Source organism: Rhinoderma darwinii, unplaced genomic scaffold, assembly GCF_050947455.1.
Source record: "Rhinoderma darwinii isolate aRhiDar2 unplaced genomic scaffold, aRhiDar2.hap1 Scaffold_500, whole genome shotgun sequence".
NCBI lineage: Eukaryota > Metazoa > Chordata > Amphibia > Anura > Rhinodermatidae > Rhinoderma > Rhinoderma darwinii.
Window position 1 is genome coordinate 159885 of NW_027464047.1, and position 19305 is coordinate 179189.

A 19305-nucleotide genomic window follows, 5' to 3' on the forward strand; every position below is an offset into this window, starting at 1 on the left:
TCTGTAAAGTTGGTGGATGCCTATTTTCCATTTTGCAGTCCCTTGTCTCCCTCTTGTGGCCTCCTGGAGGCAACTAGCTGTGCAAAAAAAAGACAGCCTGGCGGCCGGCTGTTGCAGTGTTGCCCTCTCAGGCAACACTGAGTGACTGACTGAGCCTCACCGTCTTATATAAAGTTCAGACGGAACTTTGCACGTGTCATAGTGGAGCCCTCAGGATTCCAGAGCCAGCTTTCTGACATCATAATGGGGCCTCAGAGATAAAAGCCTGGGCCCAGGCAGTGTTGGTCAGTGCTGCTCAGCAGGCAGCACTGGACTGGACTGGATTACAGCTGATACAAGGTGTGAAGGAACAAGGGGTGGCTGTGGGCATGCACTTGCTGCCGCTGCCAGTGTTTATCTGCATGGCAGCAGGGCATTTGGGCGTTGCCAGGAAGGCGTTTTTATGTAGATTCCTCCTCTTTCAGCACTGCATTGTGGTGCAAGCAAAAGAAGCAAATCCTGTCTGGCTTCCTCTCCGGCCTTTATTCACCTCCCGTGTAGCTGTGAGTGTGTGAGCCTGCAGGGCCCCATGGAATTGCCTAGAAGTAGGCTGAATCGCTGCAAGGGCTGAACAGCAGTATCGGGCAGGCTCGGGCAACGCGCGGCCCGTTCGGGTTATCGCTTCTCGGCCTTTTGGCTAAGATCAAGTGTAGTATCTGTTCTTATCAGTTTAATATCTGATACGTCCCCTATCTGGGGACCATATATTAAATGGATTTTTAGAACAGGGAGATGGAAATAGAGCTTGCTCTGTCCACTCCACGCATTGACCTGGTATTGCAGTATTTCCAGGACCGGTGCACCCTTTCCTTATGTGTTGACTAAAAGCAGATTCCAAAAGTGTTTTTTGTCTTTGCTATTGTTTCTGTCTTTCTGAAGGGATCTCCCCTTTTAATCCCATTATTTCAACACCTGTTGGACAATGCATGAGTGATAATGAGCTCATTGATTAAATGCAATTAATGAATAGATTGCCACCTCTTGTTGTGTGTCGTCTGTGTTTCTGTGTTTCCGGCATTTCACATTGGAACACCTCATTCACCTTCCTTGTCTTCTCTCCGCCCTCCCTTTTAGGTAAGTTAAAGAGCTGCACCTGAGCCAGCCACTGATTGATTGATTGATTGATTGATTGATTGATTGATTGATTGATTGATTGATTGATTGATTGATGCAGCACAACAGTCAAATAGTGGAGTGGAGTAGGGGAACAGCAAACAGCCAATAAAGCAGCCCGCCCGCTCGCCTGCCCGCCACAATGGACCTACCTGTGTACACTAGATGGATGTGATGGAATGTACTGTCGTCCCTACATTTCAAGAAGAAGTAAGAATTGCAGTTGCAACAAAGCCTTGCTTGCCTACAAAGAGAGCAGCAATTTGGATTTGTTACTATGTTACCTAGAAGAATAACAAACTGTGCAAGGATGGAGGTTGTAGGAGTAAGGAGAAGTTGTCTGTAAAGTTGGTGGATGCCTATTTTCCATTTTGCAGTCCCTTGTCTCCCTCTTGTGGCCTCCTGGAGGCAACTAGCTGTGCAAAAAAAAGACAGCCTGGCGGCCGGCTGTTGCAGTGTTGCCCTCTCAGGCAACACTGAGTGACTGACTGAGCCTCACCGTCTTATATAAAGTTCAGACGGAACTTTGCACGTGTCATAGTGGAGCCCTCAGGATTCCAGAGCCAGCTTTCTGACATCATAATGGGGCCTCAGAGATAAAAGCCTGGGCCCAGGCAGTGTTGGTCAGTGCTGCTCAGCAGGCAGCACTGGACTGGACTGGATTACAGCTGATACAAGGTGTGAAGGAACAAGGGGTGGCTGTGGGCATGCACTTGCTGCCGCTGCCAGTGTTTATCTGCATGGCAGCAGGGCATTTGGGCGTTGCCAGGAAGGCGTTTTTATGTAGATTCCTCCTCTTTCAGCACTGCATTGTGGTGCAAGCAAAAGAAGCAAATCCTGTCTGGCTTCCTCTCCGGCCTTTATTCACCTCCCGTGTAGCTGTGAGTGTGTGAGCCTGCAGGGCCCCATGGAATTGCCTAGAAGTAGGCTGAATCGCTGCAAGGGCTGAACAGCAGTATCGGGCAGGCTCGGGCAACGCGCGGCCCGTTCGGGTTATCGCTTCTCGGCCTTTTGGCTAAGATCAAGTGTAGTATCTGTTCTTATCAGTTTAATATCTGATACGTCCCCTATCTGGGGACCATATATTAAATGGATTTTTAGAACAGGGAGATGGAAATAGAGCTTGCTCTGTCCACTCCACGCATTGACCTGGTATTGCAGTATTTCCAGGACCGGTGCACCCTTTCCTTATGTGTTGACTAAAAGCAGATTCCAAAAGTGTTTTTTGTCTTTGCTATTGTTTCTGTCTTTCTGAAGGGATCTCCCCTTTTAATCCCATTATTTCAACACCTGTTGGACAATGCATGAGTGATAATGAGCTCATTGATTAAATGCAATTAATGAATAGATTGCCACCTCTTGTTGTGTGTCGTCTGTGTTTCTGTGTTTCCGGCATTTCACATTGGAACACCTCATTCACCTTCCTTGTCTTCTCTCCGCCCTCCCTTTTAGGTAAGTTAAAGAGCTGCACCTGAGCCAGCCACTGATTGATTGATTGATTGATTGATTGATTGATTGATTGATTCAGCACAACAGTCAAATAGTGGAGTGGAGTAGGGGAACAGCAAACAGCCAATAAAGCAGCCCGCCCGCTCGCCTGCCCGCCACAATGGACCTACCTGTGTACACTAGATGGATGTGATGGAATGTACTGTCGTCCCTACATTTCAAGAAGAAGTAAGAATTGCAGTTGCAACAAAGCCTTGCTTGCCTACAAAGAGAGCAGCAATTTGGATTTGTTACTATGTTACCTAGAAGAATAACAAACTGTGCAAGGATGGAGGTTGTAGGAGCAAGGAGAAGTTGTCTGTAAAGTTGGTGGATGCCTATTTTCCATTTTGCAGTCCCTTGTCTCCCTCTTGTGGCCTCCTGGAGGCAACTAGCTGTGCAAAAAAAAGACAGCCTGGCGGCCAGCTGTTGCAGTGTTACCCTCTCAGGCAACACTGAGTGACTGACTGAGCCTCACCGTCTTATATAAAGTTCAGACGGAACTTTGCACGTGTCATAGTGGAGCCCTCAGGATTCCAGAGCCAGCTTTCTGACATCATAATGGGGCCTCAGAGATAAAAGCCTGGGCCCAGGCAGTGTTGGTCAGTGCTGCTCAGCAGGCAGCACTGGACTGGACTGGATTACAGCTGATACAAGGTGTGAAGGAACAAGGGGTGGCTGTGGGCATGCACTTGCTGCCGCTGCCAGTGTTTATCTGCATGGCAGCAGGGCATTTGGGCGTTGCCAGGAAGGCGTTTTTATGTAGATTCCTCCTCTTTCAGCACTGCATTGTGGTGCAAGCAAAAGAAGCAAATCCTGTCTGGCTTCCTCTCCGGCCTTTATTCACCTCCCGTGTAGCTGTGAGTGTGTGAGCCTGCAGGGCCCCATGGAATTGCCTAGAAGTAGGCTGAATCGCTGCAAGGGCTGAACAGCAGTATCGGGCAGGCTCGGGCAACGCGCGGCCCGTTCGGGTTATCGCTTCTCGGCCTTTTGGCTAAGATCAAGTGTAGTATCTGTTCTTATCAGTTTAATATCTGATACGTCCCCTATCTGGGGACCATATATTAAATGGATTTTTAGAACAGGGAGATGGAAATAGAGCTTGCTCTGTCCACTCCACGCATTGACCTGGTATTGCAGTATTTCCAGGACCGGTGCACCCTTTCCTTATGTGTTGACTAAAAGCAGATTCCAAAAGTGTTTTTTGTCTTTGCTATTGTTTCTGTCTTTCTGAAGGGATCTCCCCTTTTAATCCCATTATTTCAACACCTGTTGGACAATGCATGAGTGATAATGAGCTCATTGATTAAATGCAATTAATGAATAGATTGCCACCTCTTGTTGTGTGTCGTCTGTGTTTCTGTGTTTCCGGCATTTCACATTGGAACACCTCATTCACCTTCCTTGTCTTCTCTCCGCCCTCCCTTTTAGGTAAGTTAAAGAGCTGCACCTGAGCCAGCCACTGATTGATTGATTGATTGATTGATTGATTGATTGATTGATTGATTCAGCACAACAGTCAAATAGTGGAGTGGAGTAGGGGAACAGCAAACAGCCAATAAAGCAGCCCGCCCGCTCGCCTGCCCGCCACAATGGACCTACCTGTGTACACTAGATGGATGTGATGGAATGTACTGTCGTCCCTACATTTCAAGAAGAAGTAAGAATTGCAGTTGCAACAAAGCCTTGCTTGCCTACAAAGAGAGCAGCAATTTGGATTTGTTACTATGTTACCTAGAAGAATAACAAACTGTGCAAGGATGGAGGTTGTAGGAGCAAGGAGAAGTTGTCTGTAAAGTTGGTGGATGCCTATTTTCCATTTTGCAGTCCCTTGTCTCCCTCTTGTGGCCTCCTGGAGGCAACTAGCTGTGCAAAAAAAAGACAGCCTGGCGGCCAGCTGTTGCAGTGTTACCCTCTCAGGCAACACTGAGTGACTGACTGAGCCTCACCGTCTTATATAAAGTTCAGACGGAACTTTGCACGTGTCATAGTGGAGCCCTCAGGATTCCAGAGCCAGCTTTCTGACATCATAATGGGGCCTCAGAGATAAAAGCCTGGGCCCAGGCAGTGTTGGTCAGTGCTGCTCAGCAGGCAGCACTGGACTGGACTGGATTACAGCTGATACAAGGTGTGAAGGAACAAGGGGTGGCTGTGGGCATGCACTTGCTGCCGCTGCCAGTGTTTATCTGCATGGCAGCAGGGCATTTGGGCGTTGCCAGGAAGGCGTTTTTATGTAGATTCCTCCTCTTTCAGCACTGCATTGTGGTGCAAGCAAAAGAAGCAAATCCTGTCTGGCTTCCTCTCCGGCCTTTATTCACCTCCCGTGTAGCTGTGAGTGTGTGAGCCTGCAGGGCCCCATGGAATTGCCTAGAAGTAGGCTGAATCGCTGCAAGGGCTGAACAGCAGTATCGGGCAGGCTCGGGCAACGCGCGGCCCGTTCGGGTTATCGCTTCTCGGCCTTTTGGCTAAGATCAAGTGTAGTATCTGTTCTTATCAGTTTAATATCTGATACGTCCCCTATCTGGGGACCATATATTAAATGGATTTTTAGAACAGGGAGATGGAAATAGAGCTTGCTCTGTCCACTCCACGCATTGACCTGGTATTGCAGTATTTCCAGGACCGGTGCACCCTTTCCTTATGTGTTGACTAAAAGCAGATTCCAAAAGTGTTTTTTGTCTTTGCTATTGTTTCTGTCTTTCTGAAGGGATCTCCCCTTTTAATCCCATTATTTCAACACCTGTTGGACAATGCATGAGTGATAATGAGCTCATTGATTAAATGCAATTAATGAATAGATTGCCACCTCTTGTTGTGTGTCGTCTGTGTTTCTGTGTTTCCGGCATTTCACATTGGAACACCTCATTCACCTTCCTTGTCTTCTCTCCGCCCTCCCTTTTAGGTAAGTTAAAGAGCTGCACCTGAGCCAGCCACTGATTGATTGATTGATTGATTGATTGATTGATTGATTGATTGATGCAGCACAACAGTCAAATAGTGGAGTGGAGTAGGGGAACAGCAAACAGCCAATAAAGCAGCCCGCCCGCTCGCCTGCCCGCCACAATGGACCTACCTGTGTACACTAGATGGATGTGATGGAATGTACTGTCGTCCCTACATTTCAAGAAGAAGTAAGAATTGCAGTTGCAACAAAGCCTTGCTTGCCTACAAAGAGAGCAGCAATTTGGATTTGTTACTATGTTACCTAGAAGAATAACAAACTGTGCAAGGATGGAGGTTGTAGGAGCAAGGAGAAGTTGTCTGTAAAGTTGGTGGATGCCTATTTTCCATTTTGCAGTCCCTTGTCTCCCTCTTGTGGCCTCCTGGAGGCAACTAGCTGTGCAAAAAAAAGACAGCCTGGCGGCCGGCTGTTGCAGTGTTGCCCTCTCAGGCAACACTGAGTGACTGACTGAGCCTCACCGTCTTATATAAAGTTCAGACGGAACTTTGCACGTGTCATAGTGGAGCCCTCAGGATTCCAGAGCCAGCTTTCTGACATCATAATGGGGCCTCAGAGATAAAAGCCTGGGCCCAGGCAGTGTTGGTCAGTGCTGCTCAGCAGGCAGCACTGGACTGGACTGGATTACAGCTGATACAAGGTGTGAAGGAACAAGGGGTGGCTGTGGGCATGCACTTGCTGCCGCTGCCAGTGTTTATCTGCATGGCAGCAGGGCATTTGGGCGTTGCCAGGAAGGCGTTTTTATGTAGATTCCTCCTCTTTCAGCACTGCATTGTGGTGCAAGCAAAAGAAGCAAATCCTGTCTGGCTTCCTCTCCGGCCTTTATTCACCTCCCGTGTAGCTGTGAGTGTGTGAGCCTGCAGGGCCCCATGGAATTGCCTAGAAGTAGGCTGAATCGCTGCAAGGGCTGAACAGCAGTATCGGGCAGGCTCGGGCAACGCGCGGCCCGTTCGGGTTATCGCTTCTCGGCCTTTTGGCTAAGATCAAGTGTAGTATCTGTTCTTATCAGTTTAATATCTGATACGTCCCCTATCTGGGGACCATATATTAAATGGATTTTTAGAACAGGGAGATGGAAATAGAGCTTGCTCTGTCCACTCCACGCATTGACCTGGTATTGCAGTATTTCCAGGACCGGTGCACCCTTTCCTTATGTGTTGACTAAAAGCAGATTCCAAAAGTGTTTTTTGTCTTTGCTATTGTTTCTGTCTTTCTGAAGGGATCTCCCCTTTTAATCCCATTATTTCAACACCTCTTGGACAATGCATGAGTGATAATGAGCTCATTGATTAAATGCAATTAATGAATAGATTGCCACCTCTTGTTGTGTGTCGTCTGTGTTTCTGTGTTTCCGGCATTTCACATTGGAACACCTCATTCACCTTCCTTGTCTTCTCTCCGCCCTCCCTTTTAGGTAAGTTAAAGAGCTGCACCTGAGCCAGCCACTGATTGATTGATTGATTGATTGATTGATTGATTGATTGATTGATTGATTGATTGATGCAGCACAACAGTCAAATAGTGGAGTGGAGTAGGGGAACAGCAAACAGCCAATAAAGCAGCCCGCCCGCTCGCCTACCCGCCACAATGGACCTACCTGTGTACACTAGATGGATGTGATGGAATGTACTGTCGTCCCTACATTTCAAGAAGAAGTAAGAATTGCAGTTGCAACAAAGCCTTGCTTGCCTACAAAGAGAGCAGCAATTTGGATTTGTTACTATGTTACCTAGAAGAATAACAAACTGTGCAAGGATGGAGGTTGTAGGAGCAAGGAGAAGTTGTCTGTAAAGTTGGTGGATGCCTATTTTCCATTTTGCAGTCCCTTGTCTCCCTCTTGTGGCCTCCTGGAGGCAACTAGCTGTGCAAAAAAAAGACAGCCTGGCGGCCGGCTGTTGCAGTGTTGCCCTCTCAGGCAACACTGAGTGACTGACTGAGCCTCACCGTCTTATATAAAGTTCAGACGGAACTTTGCACGTGTCATAGTGGAGCCCTCAGGATTCCAGAGCCAGCTTTCTGACATCATAATGGGGCCTCAGAGATAAAAGCCTGGGCCCAGGCAGTGTTGGTCAGTGCTGCTCAGCAGGCAGCACTGGACTGGACTGGATTACAGCTGATACAAGGTGTGAAGGAACAAGGGGTGGCTGTGGGCATGCACTTGCTGCCGCTGCCAGTGTTTATCTGCATGGCAGCAGGGCATTTGGGCGTTGCCAGGAAGGCGTTTTTATGTAGATTCCTCCTCTTTCAGCACTGCATTGTGGTGCAAGCAAAAGAAGCAAATCCTGTCTGGCTTCCTCTCCGGCCTTTATTCACCTCCCGTGTAGCTGTGAGTGTGTGAGCCTGCAGGGCCCCATGGAATTGCCTAGAAGTAGGCTGAATCGCTGCAAGGGATGAACAGCAGTATCGGGCAGGCTCGGGCAACGCGCGGCCCGTTCGGGTTATCGCTTCTCGGCCTTTTGGCTAAGATCAAGTGTAGTACTTTAGGGTATTGCCTTGTTTCTTGGTCAGGAGGTGCCCTGGTACCCTTTTCCTTGGCCTGGGGGGATCGTTTCTCTTAGGAGAGACTTCACCCCTCTGCTGCTATTGGGGAGGAGGATTAGTCCAGGGCAACGGGGAGCGATCACCTGCCTGGTACTCCGGTACTGAAGGTATTTCTTTGGAGATTGCTGGAATTCTTTTGGAGCAGGATGGAGGAAATTCCCGAACATATGCGAACCAGGAATGCGGTCCGGTTTTTCGTGGAGGAATCTGAGAGGCAAAGGAAGGATTTGGAGTACATCACGAAGGTCCTTTTGTTGGATTTCTTTCAGCTGGAGAGATCGTGCATTTTGGCGGTGATGGACTATCCGAGGAGAGGGTGCTTTGACGTTACCTTCGCTACAGAAGAAATTTATTCAGATTTTTTGGAACGCTTGAAGGAAGGTAAAAGGGACCCAAGACTTGTGGGTGTGAAGGTAACACCACATTTTGTGCCAAACAAGAAGTTGGTGGTCGTAAAGATGTTTTCGCCTTACGTGGAGGAAGAGGACATTAAGTCATTTCTCACTAAGTTTTGTGAGGAGGTGGTGGGAAAGGGGAAAGTGTTTAACCCCTTTGGATTTTGGACTGGGAAATGGAAATTTCTTTGTAAATTTGTGAGAATTGGTGAATCTAGAAACCTATTGTTTCCTCCAGCGCGGTTTAAGATTGGAAGTGCATGTGGAAATTTATTTTTTTTGGGAATGGATATGTTTTGTTTGAATTGTAAAGATTATGGTCATGAGAGAGAAACGTGTGAGAAAGTAATGTGTACAAAATGTCTGCAAGAGGGGCATAAGTATAATGAATGTCAGAAAGGGAAAGTATGTAATATGTGTGGAGAGGAGGGGCACATATTCAAATCATGCCCAAAGAAAAGCAAACGTGAGGTACAAGAGGAAAATAAGAAGATAGTCAAAAGAAAGGAAGCGGAAGTTAGTTTGGAAGAAGGAAAGCTTCAGAAATTGGAAGGAAGTGGGCAAAGTGATGAGAAAAAAAGGAAAAAAGCAGAGAGAAAGAAAAAAAGTGTCATTTCAGAAGAGGAAAGAGCAGAAAGAGACAGGTTACTGGAAGAAGTAGAGCAGTTACGTAGTAAAATTAATTTTGAAAAAATGCGGAGAAGGGTGCGGCTCTGTGTAAGAGAAAATTTACCAGGGTTTCTTGAACGGTATGGTGTGCCAACGTGGTTAGCGTGCATTGTAAACTGTGAATGGGATGGTAATGATTTGCAGGAACATTTAGTGGATATGTTAGGAACTATTGCTGTTAAAAAAGGAATGTTTTTTTGATTTCTTAAAAGGAAAAAAGGAAAGAGGAAAACAAAAGTTAATTATACGTTTTCAGTTTTCATTGTGATGATCTAAGTCTTTTTTATTTTGAATTTTATGATTTTTAAGACGTGATCTGAATGGATCTGTTCTTAAAAAAAAAAAAAAAAAAAAAATCTGTTCTTATCAGTTTAATATCTGATACGTCCCCTATCTGGGGACCATATATTAAATGGATTTTTAGAACAGGGAGATGGAAATAGAGCTTGCTCTGTCCACTCCACGCATTGACCTGGTATTGCAGTATTTCCAGGACCGGTGCACCCTTTCCTTATGTGTTGACTAAAAGCAGATTCCAAAAGTGTTTTTTGTCTTTGCTATTGTTTCTGTCTTTCTGAAGGGATCTCCCCTTTTAATCCCATTATTTCAACACCTGTTGGACAATGCATGAGTGATAATGAGCTCATTGATTAAATGCAATTAATGAATAGATTGCCACCTCTTGTTGTGTGTCGTCTGTGTTTCTGTGTTTCCGGCATTTCACATTGGAACACCTCATTCACCTTCCTTGTCTTCTCTCCGCCCTCCCTTTTAGGTAAGTTAAAGAGCTGCACCTGAGCCAGCCACTGATTGATTGATTGATTGATTGATTGATTGATTGATTGATTGATTGATGCAGCACAACAGTCAAATAGTGGAGTGGAGTAGGGGAACAGCAAACAGCCAATAAAGCAGCCCGCCCGCTCGCCTGCCCGCCACAATGGACCTACCTGTGTACACTAGATGGATGTGATGGAATGTACTGTCGTCCCTACATTTCAAGAAGAAGTAAGAATTGCAGTTGCAACAAAGCCTTGCTTGCCTACAAAGAGAGCAGCAATTTGGATTTGTTACTATGTTACCTAGAAGAATAACAAACTGTGCAAGGATGGAGGTTGTAGGAGCAAGGAGAAGTTGTCTGTAAAGTTGGTGGATGCCTATTTTCCATTTTGCAGTCCCTTGTCTCCCTCTTGTGGCCTCCTGGAGGCAACTAGCTGTGCAAAAAAAAGACAGCCTGGCGGCCGGCTGTTGCAGTGTTGCCCTCTCAGGCAACACTGAGTGACTGACTGAGCCTCACCGTCTTATATAAAGTTCAGACGGAACTTTGCACGTGTCATAGTGGAGCCCTCAGGATTCCAGAGCCAGCTTTCTGACATCATAATGGGGCCTCAGAGATAAAAGCCTGGGCCCAGGCAGTGTTGGTCAGTGCTGCTCAGCAGGCAGCACTGGACTGGACTGGATTACAGCTGATACAAGGTGTGAAGGAACAAGGGGTGGCTGTGGGCATGCACTTGCTGCCGCTGCCAGTGTTTATCTGCATGGCAGCAGGGCATTTGGGCGTTGCCAGGAAGGCGTTTTTATGTAGATTCCTCCTCTTTCAGCACTGCATTGTGGTGCAAGCAAAAGAAGCAAATCCTGTCTGGCTTCCTCTCCGGCCTTTATTCACCTCCCGTGTAGCTGTGAGTGTGTGAGCCTGCAGGGCCCCATGGAATTGCCTAGAAGTAGGCTGAATCGCTGCAAGGGCTGAACAGCAGTATCGGGCAGGCTCGGGCAACGCGCGGCCCGTTCGGGTTATCGCTTCTCGGCCTTTTGGCTAAGATCAAGTGTAGTATCTGTTCTTATCAGTTTAATATCTGATACGTCCCCTATCTGGGGACCATATATTAAATGGATTTTTAGAACAGGGAGATGGAAATAGAGCTTGCTCTGTCCACTCCACGCATTGACCTGGTATTGCAGTATTTCCAGGACCGGTGCACCCTTTCCTTATGTGTTGACTAAAAGCAGATTCCAAAAGTGTTTTTTGTCTTTGCTATTGTTTCTGTCTTTCTGAAGGGATCTCCCCTTTTAATCCCATTATTTCAACACCTGTTGGACAATGCATGAGTGATAATGAGCTCATTGATTAAATGCAATTAATGAATAGATTGCCACCTCTTGTTGTGTGTCGTCTGTGTTTCTGTGTTTCCGGCATTTCACATTGGAACACCTCATTCACCTTCCTTGTCTTCTCTCCGCCCTCCCTTTTAGGTAAGTTAAAGAGCTGCACCTGAGCCAGCCACTGATTGATTGATTGATTGATTGATTGATTGATTGATTGATTGATTGATTGATTGATTGATGCAGCACAACAGTCAAATAGTGGAGTGGAGTAGGGGAACAGCAAACAGCCAATAAAGCAGCCCGCCCGCTCGCCTGCCCGCCACAATGGACCTACCTGTGTACACTAGATGGATGTGATGGAATGTACTGTCGTCCCTACATTTCAAGAAGAAGTAAGAATTGCAGTTGCAACAAAGCCTTGCTTGCCTACAAAGAGAGCAGCAATTTGGATTTGTTACTATGTTACCTAGAAGAATAACAAACTGTGCAAGGATGGAGGTTGTAGGAGCAAGGAGAAGTTGTCTGTAAAGTTGGTGGATGCCTATTTTCCATTTTGCAGTCCCTTGTCTCCCTCTTGTGGCCTCCTGGAGGCAACTAGCTGTGCAAAAAAAAGACAGCCTGGCGGCCGGCTGTTGCAGTGTTGCCCTCTCAGGCAACACTGAGTGACTGACTGAGCCTCACCGTCTTATATAAAGTTCAGACGGAACTTTGCACGTGTCATAGTGGAGCCCTCAGGATTCCAGAGCCAGCTTTCTGACATCATAATGGGGCCTCAGAGATAAAAGCCTGGGCCCAGGCAGTGTTGGTCAGTGCTGCTCAGCAGGCAGCACTGGACTGGACTGGATTACAGCTGATACAAGGTGTGAAGGAACAAGGGGTGGCTGTGGGCATGCACTTGCTGCCGCTGCCAGTGTTTATCTGCATGGCAGCAGGGCATTTGGGCGTTGCCAGGAAGGCGTTTTTATGTAGATTCCTCCTCTTTCAGCACTGCATTGTGGTGCAAGCAAAAGAAGCAAATCCTGTCTGGCTTCCTCTCCGGCCTTTATTCACCTCCCGTGTAGCTGTGAGTGTGTGAGCCTGCAGGGCCCCATGGAATTGCCTAGAAGTAGGCTGAATCGCTGCAAGGGCTGAACAGCAGTATCGGGCAGGCTCGGGCAACGCGCGGCCCGTTCGGGTTATCGCTTCTCGGCCTTTTGGCTAAGATCAAGTGTAGTATCTGTTCTTATCAGTTTAATATCTGATACGTCCCCTATCTGGGGACCATATATTAAATGGATTTTTAGAACAGGGAGATGGAAATAGAGCTTGCTCTGTCCACTCCACGCATTGACCTGGTATTGCAGTATTTCCAGGACCGGTGCACCCTTTCCTTATGTGTTGACTAAAAGCAGATTCCAAAAGTGTTTTTTGTCTTTGCTATTGTTTCTGTCTTTCTGAAGGGATCTCCCCTTTTAATCCCATTATTTCAACACCTGTTGGACAATGCATGAGTGATAATGAGCTCATTGATTAAATGCAATTAATGAATAGATTGCCACCTCTTGTTGTGTGTCGTCTGTGTTTCTGTGTTTCCGGCATTTCACATTGGAACACCTCATTCACCTTCCTTGTCTTCTCTCCGCCCTCCCTTTTAGGTAAGTTAAAGAGCTGCACCTGAGCCAGCCACTGATTGATTGATTGATTGATTGATTGATTGATTGATTGATTGATTGATTGATTGATGCAGCACAACAGTCAAATAGTGGAGTGGAGTAGGGGAACAGCAAACAGCCAATAAAGCAGCCCGCCCGCTCGCCTGCCCGCCACAATGGACCTACCTGTGTACACTAGATGGATGTGATGGAATGTACTGTCGTCCCTACATTTCAAGAAGAAGTAAGAATTGCAGTTGCAACAAAGCCTTGCTTGCCTACAAAGAGAGCAGCAATTTGGATTTGTTACTATGTTACCTAGAAGAATAACAAACTGTGCAAGGATGGAGGTTGTAGGAGCAAGGAGAAGTTGTCTGTAAAGTTGGTGGATGCCTATTTTCCATTTTGCAGTCCCTTGTCTCCCTCTTGTGGCCTCCTGGAGGCAACTAGCTGTGCAAAAAAAAGACAGCCTGGCGGCCGGCTGTTGCAGTGTTGCCCTCTCAGGCAACACTGAGTGACTGACTGAGCCTCACCGTCTTATATAAAGTTCAGACGGAACTTTGCACGTGTCATAGTGGAGCCCTCAGGATTCCAGAGCCAGCTTTCTGACATCATAATGGGGCCTCAGAGATAAAAGCCTGGGCCCAGGCAGTGTTGGTCAGTGCTGCTCAGCAGGCAGCACTGGACTGGACTGGATTACAGCTGATACAAGGTGTGAAGGAACAAGGGGTGGCTGTGGGCATGCACTTGCTGCCGCTGCCAGTGTTTATCTGCATGGCAGCAGGGCATTTGGGCGTTGCCAGGAAGGCGTTTTTATGTAGATTCCTCCTTTTTCAGCACTGCATTGTGGTGCAAGCAAAAGAAGCAAATCCTGTCTGGCTTCCTCTCCGGCCTTTATTCACCTCCCGTGTAGCTGTGAGTGTGTGAGCCTGCAGGGCCCCATGGAATTGCCTAGAAGTAGGCTGAATCGCTGCAAGGGCTGAACAGCAGTATCGGGCAGGCTCGGGCAACGCGCGGCCCGTTCGGGTTATCGCTTCTCGGCCTTTTGGCTAAGATCAAGTGTAGTATCTGTTCTTATCAGTTTAATATCTGATACGTCCCCTATCTGGGGACCATATATTAAATGGATTTTTAGAACAGGGAGATGGAAATAGAGCTTGCTCTGTCCACTCCACGCATTGACCTGGTATTGCAGTATTTCCAGGACCGGTGCACCCTTTCCTTATGTGTTGACTAAAAGCAGATTCCAAAAGTGTTTTTTGTCTTTGCTATTGTTTCTGTCTTTCTGAAGGGATCTCCCCTTTTAATCCCATTATTTCAACACCTGTTGGACAATGCATGAGTGATAATGAGCTCATTGATTAAATGCAATTAATGAATAGATTGCCACCTCTTGTTGTGTGTCGTCTGTGTTTCTGTGTTTCCGGCATTTCACATTGGAACACCTCATTCACCTTCCTTGTCTTCTCTCCGCCCTCCCTTTTAGGTAAGTTAAAGAGCTGCACCTGAGCCAGCCACTGATTGATTGATTGATTGATTGATTGATTGATTGATTGATTGATTGATGCAGCACAACAGTCAAATAGTGGAGTGGAGTAGGGGAACAGCAAACAGCCAATAAAGCAGCCCGCCCGCTCGCCTGCCCGCCACAATGGACCTACCTGTGTACACTAGATGGATGTGATGGAATGTACTGTCGTCCCTACATTTCAAGAAGAAGTAAGAATTGCAGTTGCAACAAAGCCTTGCTTGCCTACAAAGAGAGCAGCAATTTGGATTTGTTACTATGTTACCTAGAAGAATAACAAACTGTGCAAGGATGGAGGTTGTAGGAGCAAGGAGAAGTTGTCTGTAAAGTTGGTGGATGCCTATTTTCCATTTTGCAGTCCCTTGTCTCCCTCTTGTGGCCTCCTGGAGGCAACTAGCTGTGCAAAAAAAAGACAGCCTGGCGGCCGGCTGTTGCAGTGCTGCCCTCTCAGGCAACACTGAGTGACTGACTGAGCCTCACCGTCTTATATAAAGTTCAGACGGAACTTTGCACGTGTCATAGTGGAGCCCTCAGGATTCCAGAGCCAGCTTTCTGACATCATAATGGGGCCTCAGAGATAAAAGCCTGGGCCCAGGCAGTGTTGGTCAGTGCTGCTCAGCAGGCAGCACTGGACTGGATTACAGCTGATACAAGGTGTGAAGGAACAAGGGGTGGCTGTGGGCATGCACTTGCTGCCGCTGCCAGTGTTTATCTGCATGGCAGCAGGGCATTTGGGCGTTGCCAGGAAGGCGTTTTTATGTAGATTCCTCCTCTTTCAGCACTGCATTGTGGTGCAAGCAAAAGAAGCAAATCCTGTCTGGCTTCCTCTCCGGCCTTTATTCACCTCCCGTGTAGCTGTGAGTGTGTGAGCCTGCAGGGCCCCATGGAATTGCCTAGAAGTAGGCTGAATCGCTGCAAGGGCTGAACAGCAGTATCGGGCAGGCTCGGGCAACGCGCGGCCCGTTCGGGTTATCGCTTCTCGGCCTTTTGGCTAAGATCAAGTGTAGTATCTGTTCTTATCAGTTTAATATCTGATACGTCCCCTATCTGGGGACCATATATTAAATGGATTTTTAGAACAGGGAGATGGAAATAGAGCTTGCTCTGTCCACTCCACGCATTGACCTGGTATTGCAGTATTTCCAGGACCGGTGCACCCTTTCCTTATGTGTTGACTAAAAGCAGATTCCAAAAGTGTTTTTTGTCTTTGCTATTGTTTCTGTCTTTCTGAAGGGATCTCCCCTTTTAATCCCATTATTTCAACACCTGTTGGACAATGCATGAGTGATAATGAGCTCATTGATTAAATGCAATTAATGAATAGATTGCCACCTCTTGTTGTGTGTCGTCTGTGTTTCTGTGTTTCCGGCATTTCACATTGGAACACCTCATTCACCTTCCTTGTCTTCTCTCCGCCCTCCCTTTTAGGTAAGTTAAAGAGCTGCACCTGAGCCAGCCACTGATTGATTGATTGATTGATTGATTGATTGATGCAGCACAACAGTCAAATAGTGGAGTGGAGTAGGGGAACAGCAAACAGCCAATAAAGCAGCCCGCCCGCTCGCCTGCCCGCCACAATGGACCTACCTGTGTACACTAGATGGATGTGATGGAATGTACTGTCGTCCCTACATTTCAAGAAGAAGTAAGAATTGCAGTTGCAACAAAGCCTTGCTTGCCTACAAAGAGAGCAGCAATTTGGATTTGTTACTATGTTACCTAGAAGAATAACAAACTGTGCAAGGATGGAGGTTGTAGGAGCAAGGAGAAGTTGTCTGTAAAGTTGGTGGATGCCTATTTTCCATTTTGCAGTCCCTTGTCTCCCTCTTGTGGCCTCCTGGAGGCAACTAGCTGTGCAAAAAAAAGACAGCCTGGCGGCCGGCTGTTGCAGTGTTGCCCTCTCAGGCAACACTGAGTGACTGACTGAGCCTCACCGTCTTATATAAAGTTCAGACGGAACTTTGCACGTGTCATAGTGGAGCCCTCAGGATTCCAGAGCCAGCTTTCTGACATCATAATGGGGCCTCAGAGATAAAAGCCTGGGCCCAGGCAGTGTTGGTCAGTGCTGCTCAGCAGGCAGCACTGGACTGGACTGGATTACAGCTGATACAAGGTGTGAAGGAACAAGGGGTGGCTGTGGGCATGCACTTGCTGCCGCTGCCAGTGTTTATCTGCATGGCAGCAGGGCATTTGGGCGTTGCCAGGAAGGCGTTTTTATGTAGATTCCTCCTCTTTCAGCACTGCATTGTGGTGCAAGCAAAAGAAGCAAATCCTGTCTGGCTTCCTCTCCGGCCTTTATTCACCTCCCGTGTAGCTGTGAGTGTGTGAGCCTGCAGGGCCCCATGGAATTGCCTAGAAGTAGGCTGAATCGCTGCAAGGGCTGAACAGCAGTATCGGGCAGGCTCGGGCAACGCGCGGCCCGTTCGGGTTATCGCTTCTCGGCCTTTTGGCTAAGATCAAGTGTAGTATCTGTTCTTATCAGTTTAATATCTGATACGTCCCCTATCTGGGGACCATATATTAAATGGATTTTTAGAACAGGGAGATGGAAATAGAGCTTGCTCTGTCCACTCCACGCATTGACCTGGTATTGCAGTATTTCCAGGACCGGTGCACCCTTTCCTTATGTGTTGACTAAAAGCAGATTCCAAAAGTGTTTTTTGTCTTTGCTATTGTTTCTGTCTTTCTGAAGGGATCTCCCCTTTTAATCCCATTATTTCAACACCAGTTGGACAATGCATGAGTGATAATGAGCTCATTGATTAAATGCAATTAATGAATAGATTGCCACCTCTTGTTGTGTGTCGTCTGTGTTTCTGTGTTTCCGGCATTTCACATTGGAACACCTCATTCACCTTCCTTGTCTTCTCTCCGCCCTCCCTTTTAGGTAAGTTAAAGAGCTGCACCTGAGCCAGCCACTGATTGATTGATTGATTGATTGATTGATTGATTGATTGATTGATGCAGCACAACAGTCAAATAGTGGAGTGGAGTAGGGGAACAGCAAACAGCCAATAAAGCAGCCCGCCCGCTCGCCTGCCCGCCACAATGGACCTACCTGTGTACACTAGATGGATGTGATGGAATGTACTGTCGTCCCTACATTTCAAGAAGAAGTAAGAATTGCAGTTGCAACAAAGCCTTGCTTGCCTACAAAGAGAGCAGCAATTTGGATTTGTTACTATGTTACCTAGAAGAATAACAAACTGTGCAAGGATGGAGGTTGTAGGAGCAAGGAGAAGTTGTCTGTAAAGTTGGTGGATGCCTATTTTCCATTTTGCAGTCCCTTGTCTCCCTCTTGTGGCCTCCTGGAGGCAACTAGCTGTGCAAAAAAAAGACAGCCTGGCGGCCGGCTGTTGCAGTGTTGCCCTCTCAGGCAACACTGAGTGACTGACTGAGCCTCACCGTCTTATATAAAGTTCAGACGGAACTTTGCACGTGTCATAGTGGAGCCCTCAGGATTCCAGAGCCAGCTTTCTGACATCATAATGGGGCCTCAGAGATAAAAGCCTGGGCCCAGGCAGTGTTGGTCAGTGCTGCTCAGCAGGCAGCACTGGACTGGACTGGATTACAGCTGATACAAGGTGTGAAGGAACAAGGGGTGGCTGTGGGCATGCACTTGCTGCCGCTGCCAGTGTTTATCTGCATGGCAGCAGGGCATTTGGGCGTTGCCAGGAAGGCGTTTTTATGTAGATTCCTCCTCTTTCAGCACTGCATTGTGGTGCAAGCAAAAGAAGCAAATCCTGTCTGGCTTCCTCTCCGGCCTTTATTCACCTCCCGTGTAGCTGTGAGTGTGTGAGCCTGCAGGGCCCCATGGAATTGCCTAGAAGTAGGCTGAATCGCTGCAAGGGCTGAACAGCAGTATCGGGCAGGCTCGGGCAACGCGCGGCCCGTTCGGGTTATCGCTTCTCGGCCTTTTGGCTAAGATCAAGTGTAGTATCTGTTCTTATCAGTTTAATATCTGATACGTCCCCTATCTGGGGACCATATATTAAATGGATTTTTAGAACAGGGAGATGGAAATAGAGCTTGCTCTGTCCACTCCACGCATTGACCTGGTATTGCAGTATTTCCAGGACCGGTGCACCCTTTCCTTATGTGTTGACTAAAAGCAGATTCCAAAAGTGTTTTTTGTCTTTGCTATTGTTTCTGTCTTTCTGAAGGGATCTCCCCTTTTAATCCCATTATTTCAACACCTGTTGGACAATGCATGAGTGATAATGAGCTCATTGATTAAATGCAATTAATGAATAGATTGCCACCTCTTGTTGTGTGTCGTCTGTGTTTCTGTGTTTCCGGCATTTCACATTGGAACACCTCATTCACCTTCCTTGTCTTCTCTCCGCCCTCCCTTTTAGGTAAGTTAAAGAGCTGCACCTGAGCCAGCCACTGATTGATTGATTGATTGATTGATTGATTGATTGATTGATTGATTGATTGATTGATTGATTGATGCAGCACAACAGTCAAATAGTGGAGTGGAGTAGGGGAACAGCAAACAGCCAATAAAGCAGCCCGCCCGCTCGCCTGCCCGCCACAATGGACCTACCTGTGTACACTAGATGGATGTGATGGAATGTACTGTCGTCCCTACATTTCAAGAAGAAGTAAGAATTGCAGTTGCAACAAAGCCTTGCTTGCCTACAAAGAGAGCAGCAATTTGGATTTGTTACTATGTTACCTAGAAGAATAACAAACTGTGCAAGGATGGAGGTTGTAGGAGCAAGGAGAAGTTGTCTGTAAAGTTGGTGGATGCCTATTTTCCATTTTGCAGTCCCTTGTCTCCCTCTTGTGGCCTCCTGGAGGCAACTAGCTGTGCAAAAAAAAGACAGCCTGGCG

The 19305-nt window shown here is 47.2% G+C and overlaps 12 non-coding genes and 1 pseudogene across 12 annotated transcripts; all 13 read left to right on the forward strand.

Moving 5' to 3' along the window:
- Positions 1-656: 656 nt before the first annotated feature.
- Positions 657-847, forward strand: LOC142720590 (U2 spliceosomal RNA). The gene has a single exon (XR_012873367.1). It is a non-coding gene; the product is annotated as a U2 spliceosomal RNA (small nuclear RNA).
- A 1300-nt stretch (positions 848-2147) lies between these two features.
- LOC142720591 (U2 spliceosomal RNA) lies at positions 2148-2338 on the forward strand. Its single transcript, XR_012873368.1, has one exon. It is a non-coding gene; the product is annotated as a U2 spliceosomal RNA (small nuclear RNA).
- A 1276-nt stretch (positions 2339-3614) lies between these two features.
- Positions 3615-3805, forward strand: LOC142720592 (U2 spliceosomal RNA). The gene has a single exon (XR_012873369.1). It is a non-coding gene; the product is annotated as a U2 spliceosomal RNA (small nuclear RNA).
- A 1280-nt stretch (positions 3806-5085) lies between these two features.
- Positions 5086-5276, forward strand: LOC142720594 (U2 spliceosomal RNA). The gene has a single exon (XR_012873370.1). It is a non-coding gene; the product is annotated as a U2 spliceosomal RNA (small nuclear RNA).
- Positions 5277-6556: 1280 nt separating this feature from the next.
- LOC142720595 (U2 spliceosomal RNA) lies at positions 6557-6747 on the forward strand. The gene has a single exon (XR_012873371.1). It is a non-coding gene; the product is annotated as a U2 spliceosomal RNA (small nuclear RNA).
- Positions 6748-8039: 1292 nt separating this feature from the next.
- On the forward strand, positions 8040-8150 carry LOC142720677 (U2 spliceosomal RNA; annotated as a pseudogene).
- Positions 8151-9528: 1378 nt separating this feature from the next.
- LOC142720676 (U2 spliceosomal RNA) lies at positions 9529-9713 on the forward strand. The gene has a single exon (XR_012873451.1). It is a non-coding gene; the product is annotated as a U2 spliceosomal RNA (small nuclear RNA).
- A 1284-nt stretch (positions 9714-10997) lies between these two features.
- On the forward strand, positions 10998-11188 carry LOC142720596 (U2 spliceosomal RNA). The gene has a single exon (XR_012873372.1). It is a non-coding gene; the product is annotated as a U2 spliceosomal RNA (small nuclear RNA).
- A 1296-nt stretch (positions 11189-12484) lies between these two features.
- Positions 12485-12675, forward strand: LOC142720597 (U2 spliceosomal RNA). Its single transcript, XR_012873373.1, has one exon. It is a non-coding gene; the product is annotated as a U2 spliceosomal RNA (small nuclear RNA).
- Positions 12676-13967: 1292 nt separating this feature from the next.
- Positions 13968-14158, forward strand: LOC142720599 (U2 spliceosomal RNA). The gene has a single exon (XR_012873376.1). It is a non-coding gene; the product is annotated as a U2 spliceosomal RNA (small nuclear RNA).
- Positions 14159-15437: 1279 nt separating this feature from the next.
- On the forward strand, positions 15438-15628 carry LOC142720600 (U2 spliceosomal RNA). Its single transcript, XR_012873377.1, has one exon. It is a non-coding gene; the product is annotated as a U2 spliceosomal RNA (small nuclear RNA).
- Positions 15629-16896: 1268 nt separating this feature from the next.
- On the forward strand, positions 16897-17087 carry LOC142720601 (U2 spliceosomal RNA). The gene has a single exon (XR_012873378.1). It is a non-coding gene; the product is annotated as a U2 spliceosomal RNA (small nuclear RNA).
- A 1280-nt stretch (positions 17088-18367) lies between these two features.
- Positions 18368-18558, forward strand: LOC142720602 (U2 spliceosomal RNA). Its single transcript, XR_012873379.1, has one exon. It is a non-coding gene; the product is annotated as a U2 spliceosomal RNA (small nuclear RNA).
- Positions 18559-19305: the final 747 nt, after the last annotated feature.